Raw genomic sequence first — 21,571 nt, 5'->3', positions numbered from 1 at the left:
ATCAGTATCGATCACTAATTACCCCCTGATAGTTATTTTGAAAATATATTTCATGTACAGAATTGACCTCTCTACAGATTTTTTATAAGTATAGATTACATATTTACGTACTATTTCTAACAAATTAATGTAAGTAACGGACACGGACCGAGAACAGTGTTATTTATTTATAAATGTTTTGTTATAATATTAGTAAAAACCGGTTAATTACATATTAACCGGTAAGGTAATAGGTACCTACTATCACTTAAATAGCTTCTCACGATTTCGTATGTTAAATACTTACGTACCTACTTAGATGCGTAGTAATAAATAACCCATATCACCACTATCTTATACCGATAGTGAAACAAGTGATATTTTGAAAACTTCCTACTTATTCTCGAAAAATTACATTGGGCTAGGTACTTTAGATACCTATTAGGTGTGCTTTTTTCATAAACTTTGTTTAAAAAAGTTTTAAGTAAAAAATAGTATTATACTCTTAATTTAAAACCAAAACTGTTATTTAACAGGCTAGGTTGCACCATCTTACTTTAACAATAACAAAAGTCACAAATCTGTCGAACTCCATACAAAAAACACCGGTTATCGCTATAGTTACTGTTAAAGTTAGGAAGTGTAACTCAGCCTAAGCTGGTATCACACATTGCATCACCGCAAGATCCAGCGTACGTCATTTTAAAGGGATTACTCAACTGACATATTTGGAGAAAGCAAGCTCCCTAACTAGTAAATCTTTCAAATTTGGAATATGATCCCATCGCACGACAAGTCATCAGGATAATCCACACACTGGCACGTAATAAACGTGTCGAGATATTACATGCGTGTGTAAAAACAAATCATGTGTCATTGCGCAGGCACAGATGTGACTCGAGTTGACACGATATTAATCAGTTTTGTTAGTTTTTGTACAGTCACTATCAGAATTAATATGTGTAAAGATACTATTTTAGGAATGTTACCATTTATTACACCATCCATACTCTTTATTTATAAGTTTTCTTTTTACGTTTTTTATGTTCTCCTGTGGTCGTACAGCTTTGAAGAAAGCTAAAATGAAAATCAAACAACTAAGTTGTCTTTATGTAGAGTTCACTGGTTAATGTCTTTCACATTAGGTATGTGGGATATTTCTGAGGCTGACTGTACACGCACATATGAATCCCCCTAGCTAGTGCATTCCACTCTTCTTGTCTCTTCAGTTGATTGCATTTGATTTAAATTAATTGCTACGACTTGGAGACTAATTCTGAAGTTTAAGTTTTAAAAAGGTAATAAATTCACATTTAAACTGGTCATTTAATTATAATTCTGAAATCATCAATGAAAACACAATTTAGGTGTAAAGAAAAATACATTACTGAATTAATTGAAACTAATAAATAAGTACAACAATTTTTTATAAGATATCAACACAACATTTTATCGAAAGATTTACGTAATACGATCGCACACGTCACTTATTCGCCGAATCTATTGATATTTTTTTTAAAACGTGATTAACATAGACGTATTATAAGCTATTTTAACACTTCAGTTTCATTCAAAGTCATCCAGTAGTTATTGTGTGAACATGTACCTACAAACATCCATCCAATCATCTCAAAACTTTCGAGCTTTGATATAAGTATTAGATAACATTTTAATAATGCTACATTACCCATTCTTTGGCTTTAAATATTATAATACGTAACGAAAGATAATAAATACTGCATAATATTTACGTTAACAGGCGTACGTTTAGAACATTTCGAAACGAGGGCAATCTAATAAAACGAATTCATAGAAGCCACGTGGAAATCCAATATGATACCACAGATCGTATATTGATAGTGCTCCAAAATAGAACCAATTTATTGTTTAAAGATGAAGATTGTGGAGAAAGGCTTGCGTGCACTTTTGATTCTTAGAAACTATTATAATTATGGTTACAGTTTAGATATTGCTGAGCTCATAATTAAAGTATGTTGTCAGTTATCATAATTTAATAAATAAATAAAATACAACACTTCTTTGTTACAAATTGTTACCACTTTTGACCACTTTGGGTGTCACGATCTAGCTACGTGGCTTCTGGACTAATTCTGGAAAAAACATAATTTTAAGTAAAACAATCTTCCTTTGGAACCAAAAGAAGATAATTCAATCTTTTATTATTACAACTACATAGCCGGCTGGAAAAATTGTAACAAAAATATTTACTCCAGTTAGAACTACCACTGTTTTCATTAAAAAGTTGTTTATAATAAATTATGTATTCATATTACTTAAAGCTGCCTTAAAAGCGTTTGTTTTAAATATAATTAACCAAATAAAACGCCATGAGATAATTTAATTCGTTTTGAAATACCTACTTGCCGGAAAATTGTTGGCTCGTGCGAGTGGGTCGACCGTGGTATTCTCTGAACGAGTGGAAGGTTAAAGCTGGAAAATTGGCAATGTTTAAACAATTTCACACGCGTTTAGATTTAAAAACAATTCTGTTTTATAACTGGACTAGCTCTTCATTGCTGCTCCGCCCCTCTTGTTCGTAGCGTGATTGTTTAAATCCTATCTACAGCCTTTCTCGATAAAAATGGGCTATCTAACACCATCGGCCCTCCTAGGCCAGAAGCTAACGCCAGCTAAGATGGGCCATGTCCAACACAAAAAAAATCTTTCAGATCGGTTTATTAGTTCCTGAGATTAGCGCATACAACCAAATTCATCAGCTTTTGTGTAAGTAAGTAGGTATACTCGTAGATAGCAGCACCAAAGCACCCTAAATTGATTTCAAAACTAGGTACTAAAATTCCAATATTGCTTAAGACAAGTGTAAATGTCACCAAAATTACTTATTCTCTGGTGTTAAATGCTTCAGTGTAGACGTCTAAAAGAATTGAAATAATTATAACTTTCATTCTTTTGTGTTTACGAGATACAACTCGTTTTGGAAATGTAAGAGAATGGTATTTTTACATAATATGTACTTTTACTACTTTCTCGTTAAATGAGTGTAAATATTGTATGTTAAAACTGATATTACTATTAAGATCTTCAAGAAAACCTAACTGAATAATCCTACAGTCGTAGCTCTGAACTGTAGCAAAATAAAGTAAAAAATTACATTATTTAAGAACTCCTTTACATAAAGTAAAAAGTTCAAAGTAATTCATTCAAGGCAAGAGAAATTTAGCGTTTGTCCAACACATGTTTTCTTGCTTTGCTTTCAGACTTAATAAATCATACCATAAGTACCGTAATTAAGTAGGTACTTCGTTACCATGTATCATATTACGTAAGTACGCCTACACAATTAAAAGAAAACTCGTTTTATTGTGCTTAGAATAAGTTAACTGAGAAACCTTCATAATTGTGTAGGTATGTCTCTACGAGTACGTTATAAAATATGATTTCTTTTAGTATCGTAATATACAATCGTACAATTAAAATAGGTAACCTACTTAATAACTGACAAACCGATAACTGAAAATCATAAAATTGGCGCCGGCCATTTATTAGTAAAAGAATAGTGATAATAAAATATGTGTCGTATATTTACGTAAACGTACTCGTATGTTGTGGATCTTTTGCAAAAGCATTCTTATTTAAACATGTGCCCTCTGAAGGATTATTTAAAGTTTCAAACTGCAATTTTGAAAAGCATAACAAAAAAGTAAACACCCACTCCTTCTGCTAATTGGCACTTTTTATGCCATACAAGCATCTTGTAAATCACCAGCCAAGGTTTTTGGTTATTGTGAGGATATTTTAAAAGGCCTTAAACAAACAACGTTAGCGGTCGGACCACACGCGCGCATGAGTCAGTTGGTGTGCGATCTTCACTTATAAGGCATCATCAACATTTTTAGACTAACCCATCCGAAATCATTACCAACTGATAGTTAGATGTTATGTCAATATTGTTATTAAGCTTTTCGGAGCTGATTACGTAATGTAGTATACCTAAAGGTTGAGTTACTGTTTTTATGTCAATGCAAATTGTCTACTAACTCTGAAAATATGTATAGTAGCGTGTCGCAGAATACGCAAAAAAATGAGGTCGGCAAAATTCGTGTTTGTTGTTCTAGTAATATTACGCTGACGGAAACTTTTTGATTAGTTTGCATGCGAACGTTTTGTTCCAGTCGGCGGATCGTATTGAATAGTTACTACATTTTCAGCTGATACCGTTGTTTGAGTTCCATAGTTCCTTCCATACTAATTGCGAATCGAGGCTGAGTTAGCAATTTAAGCTTAAGAGGCCGGAGCTAACTAATAGGCGCTAAATCGTTGGATATAACGGGCGTGCTTCCATTAATAGGCTGTGTTTACATCAGTCTTGTTCAAAAGACCTTTAATACTTCAGTCACTTAGCTCACAGAAATAGTGAAATCCTGGGTGACTTGTAAAATCGAGGATAAAAAACTAAAGGCCGAGTCCGAAGCTAAGCTAAGTGACACAGCAGTTTGGTATCCTAAGCAACATTGCTCTCGACAAACCGGCGACTGGAGGATGTGTCACAATTGTCAACAATGACGACTGAAGAGAGAGACATGAAACGTATGAAATAGAATCTGTCAGATTCTATTTCATACGTTTCATGTCTCTCTCTTTCATGACTGATAANAATAGAATTTTATCAGTCATCGACCACTTATTCGCTGTGACCAGAACCCCAGTATCAGACCGCGTTTCTCATTATCATTGTGCTTATAATTTGCTGTCTCTACATAAACCAGCGTCCAGATAGAAAGCTACAAATCGCCTATCATCGGTGCGGTGTAAATAATCTTAAATAATGGAATATGGCAAAGCAATCTGCCCTAACGCTCGCTCATAGTCTAATGAATGACATGGTTTGAACTCGCCTTTATTAATCTCGGTAGTGTGTGTACGTGCCAGAGAAGGAGATTAGATAAAATCCAGCCGTGTGAATGCCAAGATTGTTATCAGAGCTTTCTGCACCAGTTAGATTATTCATAATGTTATGCCAACACGGTGGCTCGGCCTAAATACGCGAGATAGCGTCGAGCAAGTGGGCACGACGATGAGAGTATCCTCAATGTTAATTACATCACATGAGAGTGTATTTTTCGTCTTTCTTTTTGTAAGAAAGTTAGGCTTGGTGCGCGCTTGGTTATTTATGCGATTTTTAATGAATAAACGTAGGACTGCTTGGTGATGTTAGTTAAGTCTATTATTACGCGATATCGTTCTAGTTCGGTAAGTCACATGAATTGATTCAATCGGGACTTCTCTAAACGACGTCACATTACCTAAAAGCTATTCAAATGAAATCGTTTAAATGAATCCTGCCCTGTCGCCAAAACGGCGATAACAGCGTCATAACGATTCGTCGTCGAAAGCTCGCGCATTTACCAAAATTGAATCAGGTCATAATACCCATCCAGGAATTCCATCGTAAATATAGTCTAATTTCGCTGAGCGCGCCGACTAATGAGGGCCGCAATTATGAACCCCGGCCTCTTATCCCTAATGGCGATCACTATCTCATTCATTACTGATTTGAATATTTTTAACTTTATGCCTTTGCCATCACTCATAATTTAAAAAAAAAAATGCATTACATTTTTGAACTATCTATTCGAGTCACGCGTTCACGATCGAATATTCAAGGGATTACAGGGTAATGTGTAAGATTACCGGAGTTGGCTCTAGGCAGCTCAGCGCTATATCCAATAAGCTAATACAGTCTACACACCTAACCCCCAACCTGGTGACATGAGTCGTCGACTTTTGTGGCGGCAGTTTAGACGACGATTTCACATCTCGTTCAAATTGGAAAACTTTGTTGATCACGCAACATCAGCAACTTTTTTTGGAAATTACTGTCAAAACCGTGTAGAAATGTGACGTGTGTTCTATTTCTTGAGTGTCGGCGGGCAAGTTATGACTCCGAAGTCGGCGGACCACAAGTCGTCGATATGATACTTTTGAAATAAAGCCGCCGACACCAAATCGTCGGGCTGTATGTCGGCGAATTTGTGTGTTATTATTCCTTAAGGCATTCTGCTCTTTACCTCGACCTTCTGCATCATTTATAATCATAACTCATGCAGCGCTTCGACTTCGCACCTCCAACGTAAAAGCACTTCCCTTGATGTGAGAAAAGTGGGGAAGAATTTTGCGAGTCTTGCAAGCTTACAAATGAGATTATACGGGAAATTTGTTTGAAAGCACATGTATGCTTCTGCTCTTACTATATTATAAACGAGAAATTATCTTGTTTGTTACGTTTTCACAACCAATTTTTGATGAATTTTGATGTAGAGACATATTGGACCTAGAGAGTTAATTGTCTCTTCATTCATAGAAGCTACATAATTCAAATAAAATACTTTATAATTTAATTGACGATAGATTAATTTGTTGAATAGGTGTACCTACCTTATTTTACATTTGTTGATGATTGTCGTCAAGTCAAGGTCTATTTAAATTCTGTCCTCAGTGCTAGTACTGCTAGTACTGCGTGTGTCGTGTCTACTATAAGTTTTTAATAGCAAATCGATTGCCGGTCGAAGGGTCAAACGTGAATATCAAAGGTGTTCTTTACTCTTTGACTGAAAGATTATTTCATTAACCTATTTCAATAATTATAGAATGTATTTAACACCATTTAATTGCCTGATAAAATTACACGTTAACCATGTACTTATAACACTTTCCCTAGTTAACAAGACTATTAAAATCTCGCCTTTTTAACGGCTTTCACCTGTTTTATTTTTGCGACACTTTCATAGGAATTTTAAATGTTTACTGGAGGTGAGTTAAGCCCAGGGGATATATTTTATTATCTAAGGCAACTTCGTTAAAAGCCAGCTTGCACAGGAATATTTTTGTTAAATATTGAACCTTATTCTCTTGTAATAAAGCTCGAAGGCTGCTGTGTTGGTACTTGTTGTCTCAACGCAACCGAAAGTGCTTTAATTTTCTAGTTTACACTCTTAAGTTAATATAAATATGTGTAGGTAGGTTGGTACGTACCTTAATCACCATACTGTACACAAACAACTCACATTTCCTTTATTTGATAATAAAATACAAACCTAATATGTAATTTGTTGCTTCATACTGTGTACACTACAGGTAAATGAATACGAAATTAATTTCCCGTTCGGTCACATGAACCCGATAATTTGAACCGGCGGCTAACAATTTCATTAATTAATTGCTCAATTGATTAATCCTATTGTTTGGTTAGGCTTTTCATATTATAATTTGACAATAAATGTTTGTAATTTTATCGTATAAGGAAAACACAGAGTTTCGAGTTATAGTACAACAAAATAAATAATCATTAATTTACTAACTTAATAACAATGCTAATTATACATAATGAGTTTAATCAATTTTAAACCTAATGATAAATAATTCAATGGATATTTTCCAACAGATGTGAGGTTAAAATTTGCAAATACATCTTCAAATACTTCCAAAGTGCTCTAGCGCATCATAATCCGGCATTTACATACAATAGAGTAAGAAGCGTCCGTTCACGTCAGCATATCGGTATAAATAAGCTAAAGTAATTGAGGATAGCGGTAATCATACTTACGTAGAAACCCCGTTACAGTGGGAATCAATCTGTGCATAATAATTTTATAATGAGGTGATATATATCTTAGAGACTTATATGATTCTATAACGGTTGTATTTTAACGCGATCATCCATCGGTAACAAGTGTTGGATTCACCAAAAATATGCAATAAATGTGCCAAAAGATATGTTTTAAATACATTTAGGAGTTTCATGCAGCAATTCATATAAATTGTAGATGTTATCTAGAGTGGTACTTTACCTGTCTAGTAGATGCCTGTTTATTCTTGCCTTGAATTTTATTGTTCGGGGAAGAAGACATAAATAGCAGAGACTAAGTACCTACTACACACGAGCTTTTCGCAATAGTAGAGTTTAATACAATATCTATGATCGAAATAAAAGATTGCACCAATTTCTGTTTTAGCTGATGATTCGAATGATTCTTATTACTCTATCTTTAACAATAATCTCATTGTTACAGGTCAATACAACGCACATCCTAATGTTCCTGAGGTATAAAACTTTACACAACATTTAAAAGGTAAGTCACACTTTTTAGTACAAACAATTTTCATTCTTCCAGGGGTCCTTAAAATCTGACGATGCGGTGGCACCCTTGTCCCTAGAAAATATTTAATGTTACGAACTTTTGATTAAAAGACGAGCCATCTTAATGTACAGATAAAAGCACACATGAGACTATACATTTTTCTTGCAAAAATCGCCTCTATCACTAAGGAAATAAGAAGCCACTATGTTTAGCTTGAAGTGCCGTCGTCGTTTGTACTCTGTCGATAGTCACCCTAAGAGCTATGTTAAATTATTAACAGATCTCATCCCTCTTAGAAGCATTGGGTCCTCTCTAAGCATTCCACTCAGGAGGGTTGTAAAACCTCATACTTACCAGTATCTATTTCATGTTTTATTGACTTGTGAGAACTGGTAGTATTCCCGAATTTGTTAAATAAATTCGCATGTTGTAAGATATCAGTATCTTACTTTTTATAGTATCTTACTTATTAACCGGCAGACAGTGGTGACTGAGTTTGTTGCGGCGCTTCTTCTCAGCACTTGCCAAATGTTGGTCTCGAAGCGCTGGTAGGGTAAAAAGATTATGAGACATGTAGAGGCTCCTTAAGAGCAAAATGACGATTTGTAAGAACTATTTATTAGTCTAAACAAATAAAGAAATTTTGACTTTTTTTACTGGAATTATGTACTAATCTTTACTAGAAACCTTCTACTAAGGAAGCTCTAGTCTACACTATTCAGGCAGTTTGTAGAAACTCTTAATAAAACATTTATATTTAAAATGTTATGCAGTAAGGAACTGAAAAGACAAAAATGCTCACATTTTATCAAACCTTTTAGCATGTAGCGTAGAGTCTAAAGTTGTAACGTCAATATTAGGCTTTAGTCTAATTTTAGACTTCAAAACAATTGTCGGTTGAGGCTCTCTGAAATTTAGTACCTAAACGAATATTAGAGCACGCCGCACGACGGCAACTAAATCAAACACGGGCCGACGCACCGAGAGATGGAAATTTAATTTCCGGAAATAGCGTGTAGCTAAACCCATTTTAGTATCGCAATCTGGTATAATGTATTCTACTGTTCTAATTAGTTAGATAATTACAAATATTAATATAATGCGAAGTAATGAGTTGGGTCCTAATCCTAAGTTTACTATTGTATAATGAAAAGACTGATGCCCGTTTTCACCATCAATCCCTAATTAATTACCCGACTACGACGGCAAAGCAAAAGGAGGGTTATGATTTTTTTTCAAGTGATGGTTCTTTTTTGTTTTCATAGGGGTTCACTTAAAACTTATTTACATTTTATTAAGGATTGATGGTGAAAACGGGTATGACACTTTCTTTCTGTGAAAAGGTGATATAAAAATGGAATCTTCACGATATCTTCACCAAACGAGCGAGAGAAAACTCATTTAACTGAAGCTGAATATAAATCGTATAAATACGTATCTGCCACCCTCCATCTGCATTCGAGGGTGACGAGACAATATAGAATGAACTGTCGTTTCGAACTTCGAAAGCACTTTACGCCAATAATTTGGGCTGAACTACTCCGTGCGCCTTTAAATTTCGCAACTCGAACTATAAGTTCCCTTAAAACTTGCAAAGTCGGCTGAAAGTTGGTACACCTAAACCTTGAGACGCTGTTACCCGCGTTATCGAACTTTGAATGGTGAGCACAGTCCAAATACAACAGCATGTCCAAAAGAGCCTTATAAAAACAACCCTTCTACTTTTTAAACAGCTACATACTCATGTAACTCGGAGCGAGTGCTCCGCCTGTAACATGTGTAAAATGTAATCCTAGATAGAAAAAGTCATGCTATTAAAATAAGTAGAGAAAGACAGAACAAGGCCCATGTGTAAATATTTTGTAATTTATTTGGTTTACCTTTATACATATTTTTGCCATTTTTTTGCAATTTTCAAATTGTATAGTCAACAGCATATCAGACAACATATTTTTGGCAATAAATAGCACCTAATACTACTATGGGATCCATCCAACAGTAGCTTTATGTGTTGTCGTCTGAATGAACCTAGATGTCATTTGTGAAATATCGAAACGTTATGTGGCCAAAGTTTTCATGTGCTGATAGATTTCAGAGCTTGCTGTTGAATTCGCTCTACATTTCAAGATTACAGTTACGTGTCTAATGGACTGTGAGAAACGAATTTTCCCGTTCCCACTTTTTATCGGACTTTAATGGACTTGACGATTCCTTGAAATCTCTGTACTGCTTCGGTTATGAATATGTAAAACCGCTAAGTGGTATTTTCAGGGTTTACTTAACTTAAAGTTCAGGAACTTTAGTTATTAACAAAATAGACTACTAAACAAATGATATCAAGCAAAAACATCAGCATTGATATAATTTCCAAAATTGTATGTGTAATTATGTATTTCCATGTAATCATGCTACTGACTAATTATAGGATCATTAATGTAATACTTTGTTTTGTCTTAACTATCTAAGGCTGTGTCTAACTAACTATGTCATAGTCTACATAGGTACATAATTATGTCATTTTCATGTTCCTTTCAAAAATAGCATGATTTATGATTATGTAACCATACTTGATTATGCTACAGGAAATTTGAGGTCAAGTTGAGGCATTATGTTAGAACCACTCACGTCCCAGTTTAGACCATATCGGCGAACACTAATGTCCTTTTGTTAGCTACATTGACGCATTATGTAAAAAAACGGGCAAGTGTGTGTTGAAGATTTATTATTTAAACAAGTTTTAATACAAATATGTATTACTAAAATTCCCGCTAACGCCTACTAAAATCCTACTCCTACTAATATTATAAATGCGAAAGTTTGTATGGACGTCTGGATTTTTGTTACTCTTTCACGCAAAAATTACTGAACGGATTTTGATGAAACTTTAGACTGTCTTGTTTAGAACCCAGAATAACATACAGGGTATAATTTACGACGATCTGTGATAAACTAAATTTCACGCGGTTAAAGCCGCGGGAAAAATCTAGTAAAGTCTAAAAGTATTTATTTCTAAAAGATTAATATCTCTTAATCTTTTAACCTTTTGGTTAGATTTCGATTTACAGACAGCTGTGCGGTGGGCGTTGGTTACAAATTCCCATGTGCTATCAACTAGAGTACGTTGGTGCCACCTCCGCCTACTAAACCAACTTTCGTGGGTTCAAATCTCTAACCACGCGAAGGTTTGAGTTAACTAGTAGTTAACAGTATTTCTATACGGTTTTCGTATTAGAAGTAATACGTTTTGATTTATCATGTGCCATGACAGGAACACTTTTTAAAGGACCTTTGACATTTTACTAAGTGCACCAAACCCGCTGTTTTCTCAGTATTTTACTCGACTAAAAATCGTTTTTACTGCTCAAGCACGGGTCCCTAAAGCAGGGTTCGAGGATATATATCAAGGGATATATATCAAGATATATATCGGATATATATCGGATATATATCCGATATATATCAAGCCGGTTTTGATGATATATATCAACTTTTCAAATTTGTTACTGTATTTGTACTTTTTGACATAAGATTTTTATTTTTTTAGTTGATTTTGCCATATTTCAAAGATATTAAATGTTTTTACTTTATTAACATTAAAAACATGTTTATGTAACACATATGCAATAGTATTCATGAGTAATACAATAAAATAACACTATGGCTTTCATACAAAATTGATATATATCAAAGTTGATATATATCGGATATATATCATAAATATCCGATATTTTGATATTTATAATAAATATCGGATATTTTCGAACCCTGCCCTAAAGCATAATAAGCCTACGGCCGTGAGTTCCCAACACGCAACAACTCCTGAATCATCCAACCTCTAGATTAACGGACAAAAACTTCCCTAGTTCCCGCCAGTTAGCTTCAGCAACTTCCATTTACGTTCTGCCTAGTTATTTCTTGCTCGCATCACGTATAAGTTTGCCTGTTTGTTAGTTACGTCCTGATTTTGATTTACAGCTCAAGTAGGAAACTTTGCCTTTATACACATAATTGATTGAAGACTCAGATGGCAAATGATTAGTGAAAGCCGTATCTGAATAAGGTAGTACTTAGCTTTAGCGTGATTTTCTTCATGGTAATAAATCTGAATGGCCCAGACACGACGCCTAAGTCAATAAATAAAGATTACGAATTTAGGACCCCCACAGACCTATTATGGCTTTCGTTTTGCTAGCCCATTTAAAATAATCAGATTCACAAATTCCGGCGCGTTGTTACAAACGTTCCTTTTTTACAGAAACAAAATGCGAAGTATAATTTCTGCCTTCATTATTTACTTCTCACAAATAAATGGCGTGTGGAAAACGAAAAAAAAATTGAGATTTATTAGCGTAAAAGTAAATATTTAAATAGTTAATCCGAGCTTGCTAAACATTATAGGCGGCGCCACGTGTCGGCAACGGATATGGACATGGGCGTCTGATCACGTTCGTTCGCTTATTCTATCCGCGAACGTAGATCTTAATATCAATGTCTTGATCTATCTACCAGGAAATATGTATAAATGGTAAAACAAAACGCCGATAACTAAGTTTTATTGTTATAATAGGTAAGTACCAAATTATTTAAAAAAATACAGTTTGTCCCAAAGGTGGCACGTCTGACTGACATGGAACCTTAGCTAAACTATGCGATATTTACTAGAAACATGGTATGCTTATTTGAGAGGTTTGTAGTTGCTGAGACGCTTCTGTGTCAGTCAGGTGTGCCATTTTTGGAACATCCTTTATTCGTCTTAACAAAGAATAAAAATATGTCTGTTCCAATTTAGACATGGAATTCTCCAGGGTATGTAAACAAAAACCCCAAAAAACTCGTGCCCCTTCCTACGAAATAATGGAAAACGATACAGCCGTTGAACCGATGAAAGTCCCCGCGGACTTATCATAAGAACCTAAATAAAAATGAGTCTTGGCGACTTATTGTGGAACATCGAACTGTACCTCGTTTGCTAATTGGCTTTATTGGCAAGTCTGTATTAACAAAATGCGAAAGGAGGAATAGAATTGTTATTTCAAGTTGTTTTGTAACGATAAAAAAGCAAATCTGTGTAACAAACTTTCCATTGAACGTCAAAAATGTAAAATTTACGTCATACATCGTAATTAATAAAGTATTAATTGTAATTAGACTTTTTGTCAGTTTAATTAGGTCGTAAATTAAATTGATATCTACTAAACTAGCTTACCCAGATAGAAAATAGCTCTGGATAATACAGGGATAAAGACTATTAAAGAGTACCTTAGCTGAGCTGAGCCTAATTACAGTGATGGATAACGGTTAGTGAAATTCTTGAATAATAACAATTTTGATTAATTTTCTCAACTCATTGAGAATGTATAGCAAAATTAATCAAAATACTCCTCTACTCGTAGAGGCCAGACCTAGAGAGGGTAGCTTGACATTGATACGCCGGGTCGCCTGCGGCCCGCGCTATCCTACAGCAGATAAGCAAACTGCGTGCCATATTGCTATAAATAAGTCAGATAAACTACGAATAGGTGTATTAAATTACGAATTAAAAGTGCCTAGAGATTACCAGCATATTTGGGTCATTCCATAAAAATCTGTATATTTTCGACGTCATTTTGTCCGTAACTTTTTTAAGATGCTTTTGAATACTTTATTAGTGTAAATTATAGTTTATTAATTAATTATGTTATGTCTAAAAGGGCCAGTCACTTTATGCTTTCTTTTAGGAGAAATCATAATTTTCAATTTTTTCATACTACATTACTCCTATATGACTTCTAATAAAGTATAAAACTTTTAACCTTAACATTTATAGATAAGTTAATACACATAATGTAGTTGTTTTGTTATTATCACTATATAAAAAACATCATTCCCTAACTAGTAATTTAGTCCCAAGTGCCGTTTAAAGCTAGGGCCTGACGCTCTAGGGACTGACGATTTGGAGTAAAACTTAACACAAATGCAGATTAACTTTATATTATAAGATGCTTAATACGATGTGCCGAAAATAGCCAAAAAACCACACGTAAATACTAATTAAATTATATACAATTTCTTATTGTAATCAATAAAGCTACTCAACTAGGGACTGACGAAGTGACTGGATTAACACATTTTTCCGCAACAACTGGCACGTTTGCACTAATTCAAAAAACGGCTACCGCAAAGCCAGTATGGTCTGAGGATAACTTCGTATCGTACTTTAAACTCAACTAAATGTCATTCACTCTAAATACATATTAAAGCGCAAAATTATAAAATCAGTCCGTGGCGAGGGAATGACGCTAAAAGCTGTAGACTCTTTTTCAACTAAAGAAAATCAAATTATTGTTTATTGAAACCGCAAAATATTAATAGAATTTGGTGTAATATACATTTAAATAGATTATTCCTTAATTAAAACAAAGGATAAAGTTGATATTTTTATAAATGTGGGTCCCAAAACACAAACTTTTGGAGTACGGACATGCCTAGGGAATGACGTTTTGGGTCATTCAAAAGGAATTTAAGATGTTTTAAAAACAGTTTCAAAAAATATAAATGGGCGATGAATAAAGCACATTGCGAGCTGTTATTTAACAATTTTGGAATAAAATATTAACAAATATTTCATGTGAAATGTGGCGCGGACTAAGAGTTGACATATTTTTGTGGAATGACCCATTTATGTTATTCTAACTGCACAACAGATAATAACTGAAAAAAAAAAAGAATATTTAATAACACAACTAACCAGTTAAATGGCAATTTTCCCAATACATATTTTGAATAATTTATTAAATTATACGATGATCTATTTCTAACTCATCAAAATATTCGTTAATTATGATTTATGGCTTGCTTGAACTTTTTAACTTGAAATTGTTCCACTAATGACTCTTCTAAAGCCAAGTCACGTAGAGATAGAGGTTTAGTAACTCGTGCTACTGGACGGATTCTTTATTATTTCCTGCCCATAAATAGGATGGGACTAAAAACTAGAAATTGTTTTTATTTGCAAGGGTTTGGTCCTTAGTCCGCCCGTTGCTCGTTAAGAACGTTTTCTTCCATTTAAGGTTAGGCCGGCATCTGTGCACTTGGACAAATAAGGCATCAAGACCCATTAGGCTTTACCGTATGTATGACTTATAATTTCACGTACCACCAACATATCCGTCCGTTGCATTTTGTATTAGAATTAGATAACTATTCAATACGGCACATAGTCTTCCTGTGTGAGTAATTGTGAATAAATTAACGGGCGTGACTAATAAGTCTATTTTAAGTTACAATGCAAGTTCTTGATTTAACTGGACGCGAGCTTATTTTAAATGCCGATCCTGCGGCAGAGTCAGTTGCAGAGGGTGAGTCAGGCGTTATTTTAAGCTCTTTGATGCGCTGACGCCGGGCCGGCCGTAACGTTAAAAGCCAATGCACACGATGCGTTGCATCGACGGTGCGACGCCGTGGCGGAGCGGTGTCGCTGCGTCGTCTTACATAAAAGTATCTGTTGCGGGCATACGATGCGGTGCGGTGACGCGCCGCGCGATACGGCGAAATCTTTGATGTGCGGTGCAAAGCATCGTGTACTTTGGCTCTAACTGCTCTTGGAAAGTGTTACCGCGGCTAATTCACGCAACATTCCAGCGGTTCTGAAACAGATCAAGCCCAAGAGTCATTGGCATCCTCCAAATAACCTATCTAATGTACTGGAGGCGGAACGCTCAGACTCCGTTTGTATCAATTAAGCCAATTAAAGAGCATCGACAGAGTCAACGCTCGTGAAAAGTATCATAATATCGTTTAATCAATTTGATCGCGAGTAACTGAACCGAGGTCAATGACATTAGACCAGTGCTACTGGTTACATAAAGTTGCTAATGCGCACGCTACAGTTGTGCTAATTAGGTGTGGCGGCGATGTATCGGAATTAGCAATACTTCTTACTTGGATTAGCTATAGCCAAGTAGGTACGCTGAGTAGTCGATGAAATTGAAAATCATGATGCTAACTCAATGCATTCGTTGTGTTATGAATGAGTCATGCATGACTTATGATGATAGAAACGAAATAAACAGATATTAAAAGAAACATTCCATCAATTAGTTAGAGTAATGCTGCAATATTTAATGCACTAAACAAAAAAATATGCACAATTAATGGTCTTAATCTATTTACATGATCGAAGATCTAACTTTGATCAATATTGAGGGCAATACAACAAAGTCCATGGCAGTTATCACTAATAATTTTAACACAGAAATAAGAAAGCTAGCTCGAATGATAGATAATAACAGTTGTTTCAATGATGATTTTGTTGTTGTGAAGGAAGATACAAAGTGCTGTAATAATGAATAGCGTGCCTGGCCCGTATTTAGGTCGCCGTGATTGGTGCAATGCCCGGCTCCTAGCGAAATGCTCGCGGTACTCCTTTGTGCAGATATCAGATGTCTTTTCTACCTTTGAACTGGTTTTCACATTACTATCTGATTTAGGTCACAGAACTTGTAACGTTGCAATTTTGGCTGTTTTCACAAATTGATATTTCTTCTCGATATTTGGATTTAGGATACCACTAGCGACATCTATTGGCGTGATTTAGAATTAATTTGCAATAGATGGCGCTTTTTGCTCAGTCAATTCAAATGTATTTTATTGAAACATTTCCTAATGTTTTTGTTTTGATTATTCTATTTTTTAATAGAATATTTTCAGTGTTCAGGAGATTCATGGTTTTTAGCAGTATTTACCTACTTTTTCAAACGGCGAAACGAAACGTATCGCGATGTCTATGACAGAGCGGCTGTCAGTGGAGCTGTCAAATCACTTAGGAATTTGTCGATCTTGCGNCAGCTCGTAAGCCTTGATAGGGTTACACTGGTTGAGGCGCTCCTTTTCAAGACTTGGAAGCCTGTGGGTAACGAGCCATTGGACGTGGAGAGGGTAATTAATTATACACATATTTTCTACTTTGCCGAACATTTGCACGAGAACGGTTTGTTCAAAACATATGAATTTGGTCTTATTTAATGCAGGATTAAATGCCCTTCAACCGTCAGGAAGACCACTTTTCGATAGGGTAAGTCCTTTACGCGGTATAACCGGAAAACCGAAAAAGCGCCCCTTTCCGGGGCCCCCACCACTTAAGCACAACTCCGTCGAAGTCGAAAACCTAGGAGAGTCTTAATGGGCAACCAATGAAGCCGTTAAAGCAAGTAAATCTTTTGTTTGAATTATTTCCGATTTAATCAATTTTTGTGTTTAATTCTACTGGCCTATTAGAGTAATGCTGCAATATTTAATGCACTAAACAAAAAAATATGCACAATTAATGGTCTTAATCTATTTACATGATCGACGATCTAACTTTGATCAATATTGAGGGCAATACAACAAAGTCCATGGCAGTTATCAATAATAATTTTAACACAGAAATAAGAAAGCTAGCTCGAATGATAGATAATAACAGTTGTTTCAATGATGATTTTGTTGTTGTGAAGGAAGATACAAAGTGCTGTAATAATGAATAGCGTGGCTGGCCCGTATTTAGGTCGCCGTGATTGGTGCAATGCCCGGCTCCTAGCGAAATGCTCGCGGTACTCCTTTGTGCAGATATCAGATGTCTTTTCTACCTTTGAACTGGTTTTCACATTACTATCTGATTTAGGTCACAGAACTGTTATAACAATCAAAAAGTTCTGAATAAAAAACGGTCACAACTTTGCCCAAAAAATGCGGAAAGATGTTAAACTCAGATAACACTTTAAAAAAAATAGATAGCATAGAATCTGCGACTGCGACTCTTTCAAGAAGAGTTAAACCAGTTTTCCATTTCAACACTGAAGATGCACGAAACAGAAGTTGCGTGAATTAAAAACAAAAACCGTAATCTCCTGAAAATTTACTACCAAGTTGCTCCCCAAAAACGTAGTGGAAATTCTCTCTGAATTCCTCCAATCTCTTATATCAGCGCTTCCGTTTGTTTTGCCTAATCTGGGATTACGTTCGCGTACTGCAAAAATCTCTCTAAACGAACCAAATAGAAGCAGAAAACATTAAGTGAACGGGCGGCGGCAAATACTAATCCTGCACTGAAAAATGTCCCGGCTCAATTTGCATACAATAACCGGCTGTGAAGGCGCGCTACGTGGCTCCTTGTCTCTACGAGGGAGGAATTACACTTCCATTCTAAAGTCACGTGACGATTTCCCACACATTGTGCACCCGAACACGAACTGAGGAAAGAATTTAATTTGTTACGAGCGAGAACGGAAATAAACGAGCGAACGTCACTCGGAAATAACCTGAAAGACGGCCCTCCAAGTTTCACATAAACGAATTTACAATCGCACTGGTATTAACCTAACAGCGTGAAGCGTGTGAATCGTTTCGAGTAATAGCTTAGAGCCGTGTTGGGATAATGGCATATTCTATTCGCACAACACCACCGTTTTGCGGGCTAGGCATATGGAGGTTTCTCATGTTACCATACTCCAACTGTTGTGAATTTATCCGTTTTATGAAGTTTCATGACACACACAAATCGATGTGAAACATAACGCTGCCGCGCTGACAGGATGTAAATTGAAAAGGTTCAATAGAATAAAATTCATCATAAATGAAAATCTTAAGGGAAATTCTCGTTCAACGGTTTGCTTGAACACCCAATTATCTAAGTTGGTTTGATCAGTGTTTTGTTCACTATTGTTCCCATTGTTGTTAGCCCTAATCTGTGTTTGTTCGGGGTATTATCCATAATTCAAGGCTTTGTGAAAACAGGCTCTCCATAGTTCTTAGTCAACATTCAACTCGAAAGCTCCGTGATAATATTTGCGTTCTTTGAATTGGTATTATTGTAATATAATACTGAGAAGACTGAGACTTTAGTAATCAATATGTTTTTCTAACAAATACAAATTATGTTCACTAAGAAATTGTCTTAAAATTGAAGTACTTGACGACAAAGATTAGAAGAATCTTAGTAAGCAATAGTTAAAAGTAAGTTGATTGATCCTTGTGAATTAATATTGTTGAACATCATTATTTTGCAACAATATTCACTTTCGCTAATGCACACATGCCCGTGTGGTGACAGTGATGAATTGAAGCCATATAGACAAACTGTCTTGATAAGCTTAATTTATTACGGCGTGTGTACACAATGCCGTACTAATTAGATCAACAGTGATTACCGTTCGAAAGATGAATCCAATTACCCAATAAAATTGTGTCAAGCCACGGCGACTCCTTACATTCATATTAATCTAATATACGTCAATGATTTTCGTTTCTTGACGTGTTTCAAATGAAAACATCCATTAATTAACAAATGCAAATAAGATCACAAAGCGAAACACTATCATAAGCCAACATTTATGGAATTATTTCATTTTAAATTCAATTTCGGTTTCCAAACACTGGAGCTACATTCTACGAGCTTTATTAAATTTCTTCATTAGCTAATTTGATTTAATAATCCTGAAGATAGTCTATCGTCAATTCATTGCATCTTTGGTAAACGTTAACTTATTAGAATATCTGGTAAATATGATGAGTGAAGAAAACAAATACTAGTGAAGTAAGATCACGTTCCGCAAACTCTATGCTCTCACATACCTTACATTTTCAATTTACGGATTCGGTCGGGGCAGTGCGGGATCCTACATCATTGCTCAAGCAAGATCCTTGGCTCATCCATTCTCTCCCGAGGGAAATCGATCGGTTACGAGAACGTTTAATCTGCTAATAGGTACAGATATCTCTAGAAACTGTTAGATTACACAGCTTGGTGTATCACGGCTTTCATATTAAATATACTTCATTCAGGGCCGGATCTACCTATGGGCTGATTGGGCTGCAGCCCAGGGCCCCGGGGTTACAAGGGGCCCCCAGATCCCGCTAAAAAGTAGGCAATAATTTGAAAAAAAAAAAAGGTCTGTAAAGTCGGTTTACGGACGATATTTTTACGTGACAACGTCATAAAAAAATATTGATTATAAATTGAGATTTTTTTAATTTTTTTTTCTTCCAATTACTTCTTGTAAAGAAAACGTAATAATTTTTAAATTAAGAGGTAGGCATCCTGATAAAATAAAAACAGTAATAATGCTAAATAACCGGCGATACTAAAAAAATACATAAAATACTCAGCAAATCATAAAATGGCAACAAATAATAAAAAAATGATACATTTTGAGAAAAATCTGCATTTTAATTCGTGTTTTTTTGGTTATTTGATAAATTTTTCCAAATAATGCCCCCATAACAGATTGTTTTTATTACTTTGTGTTATTCTTTATCGTATTAATTTTGTAAACCTAAAAATACCATGTCTCTATCCCTATCACAATGTTTGCAATGATCGTTTGAACTAAGCCTCTCCGGGCGCGCCATTCAACGCTTCGTTAACAACGAAACTGAAAGTGGCTCTAGATTTGTAATTTTGATAAAAACAAGTTACATTTCAAATAAAAACAAAAGATTTCGAAGTAAAATAAGCATTAAGTTAAAATTAAAATTGTCTCTACCTGTAGCGGAGAATAATGTGGTGGCAGGCCTTTGTTCAAACGATCATAGCAAATGTTGTGATAGGGATAGATACTTCCGATTTTTGGTTTTACAAAATTAATACGATAAAGAATAACACAAAGTAATAAAAACAATCTGTTATGGGGGCATTATTTGGAAAAATTTATCAAATAACCAAAAAAACACGAATAAAAATGCAGATTTTTCTCAAAATGTATCATTTTTTATTATTTGTTGTCATTTTATGATTTGCTGAGTATTTTATGTATTTTTTTAGTATCGCCGGTTATTAAGCATTCATCAACAGCCCTTTACAGTCCACTGCTGGACTATGAGCCTCCTCCACTATAGTGGAGGGTTTTGCCATAATCTCCACGCTTGGCAGGCGGGTTGGAGATCGCAGTTTAAAAGATTGATGTTTTTCAGAGAGCGCTGCTGCCCATTCTCTGTTTGATGTGTAGTCCCTAAGTCGCCTCTTACGACACCCGCGGGAAGAGTAGGGGTTGGTGACAAATGTATTCTACTCTGCCGTCACCACACGGCTGATTAAGCATTATTACTGTTCTATTCATGAATAAATAAATAAATAAATACGATAGAGAATAATACAAAGTAATAAAAACCACCTGTTATGGGAGCATTTTTTGGATAAATTTATCAAATAACCAAAAAAACACGAATTTAAAAGCAGATTTTTTTCAAAAAGTTCGTTCGTTCGTTCGTTTCAGCCGAAAGACGTCCACTGCTGGACAAAGGCCTCCCCCAAGGATTTCCACAAAGACCGGTCCTGCGCCGCTTGCATCCAGGTACCTCCCGCGATCTTCATCAGATCGTCGGTCCACCTAATGGGAGGCCTGTCCACGCTACGTCTTCCAGCTCGTCTTTCAAAAAGTATATTTTTTTTAATTATTTGTTGGCATTTTATGTATTTTTTTAGTACCGCCTGTTATTTAGCATTGTTACTGTTTTTA

General features: G+C 35.3%; 1 protein-coding gene across 1 annotated transcript in view; it reads left to right on the top strand.

Annotated features, from left to right (window-relative positions):
• The window catches only part of Dg (Dystroglycan), a 105,008-nt gene that overhangs the window by 6,491 nt on the left and 76,946 nt on the right, over positions 1-21,571 (top strand). The window contains exon 2 of the mRNA XM_028318430.1: positions 8,031-8,090. The gene's annotated coding sequence lies outside the window, so the exon portion shown is untranslated. The remainder of the gene's footprint in view (positions 1-8,030; positions 8,091-21,571) is intronic.

This window comes from Ostrinia furnacalis, unplaced genomic scaffold, assembly GCF_004193835.3.
Source record: "Ostrinia furnacalis isolate ACB-3 unplaced genomic scaffold, ASM419383v2 OfSCF6844, whole genome shotgun sequence".
Taxonomy (NCBI): domain Eukaryota; kingdom Metazoa; phylum Arthropoda; class Insecta; order Lepidoptera; family Crambidae; genus Ostrinia; species Ostrinia furnacalis.
This window is presented reverse-complemented; position numbering and strand designations above follow the sequence as displayed.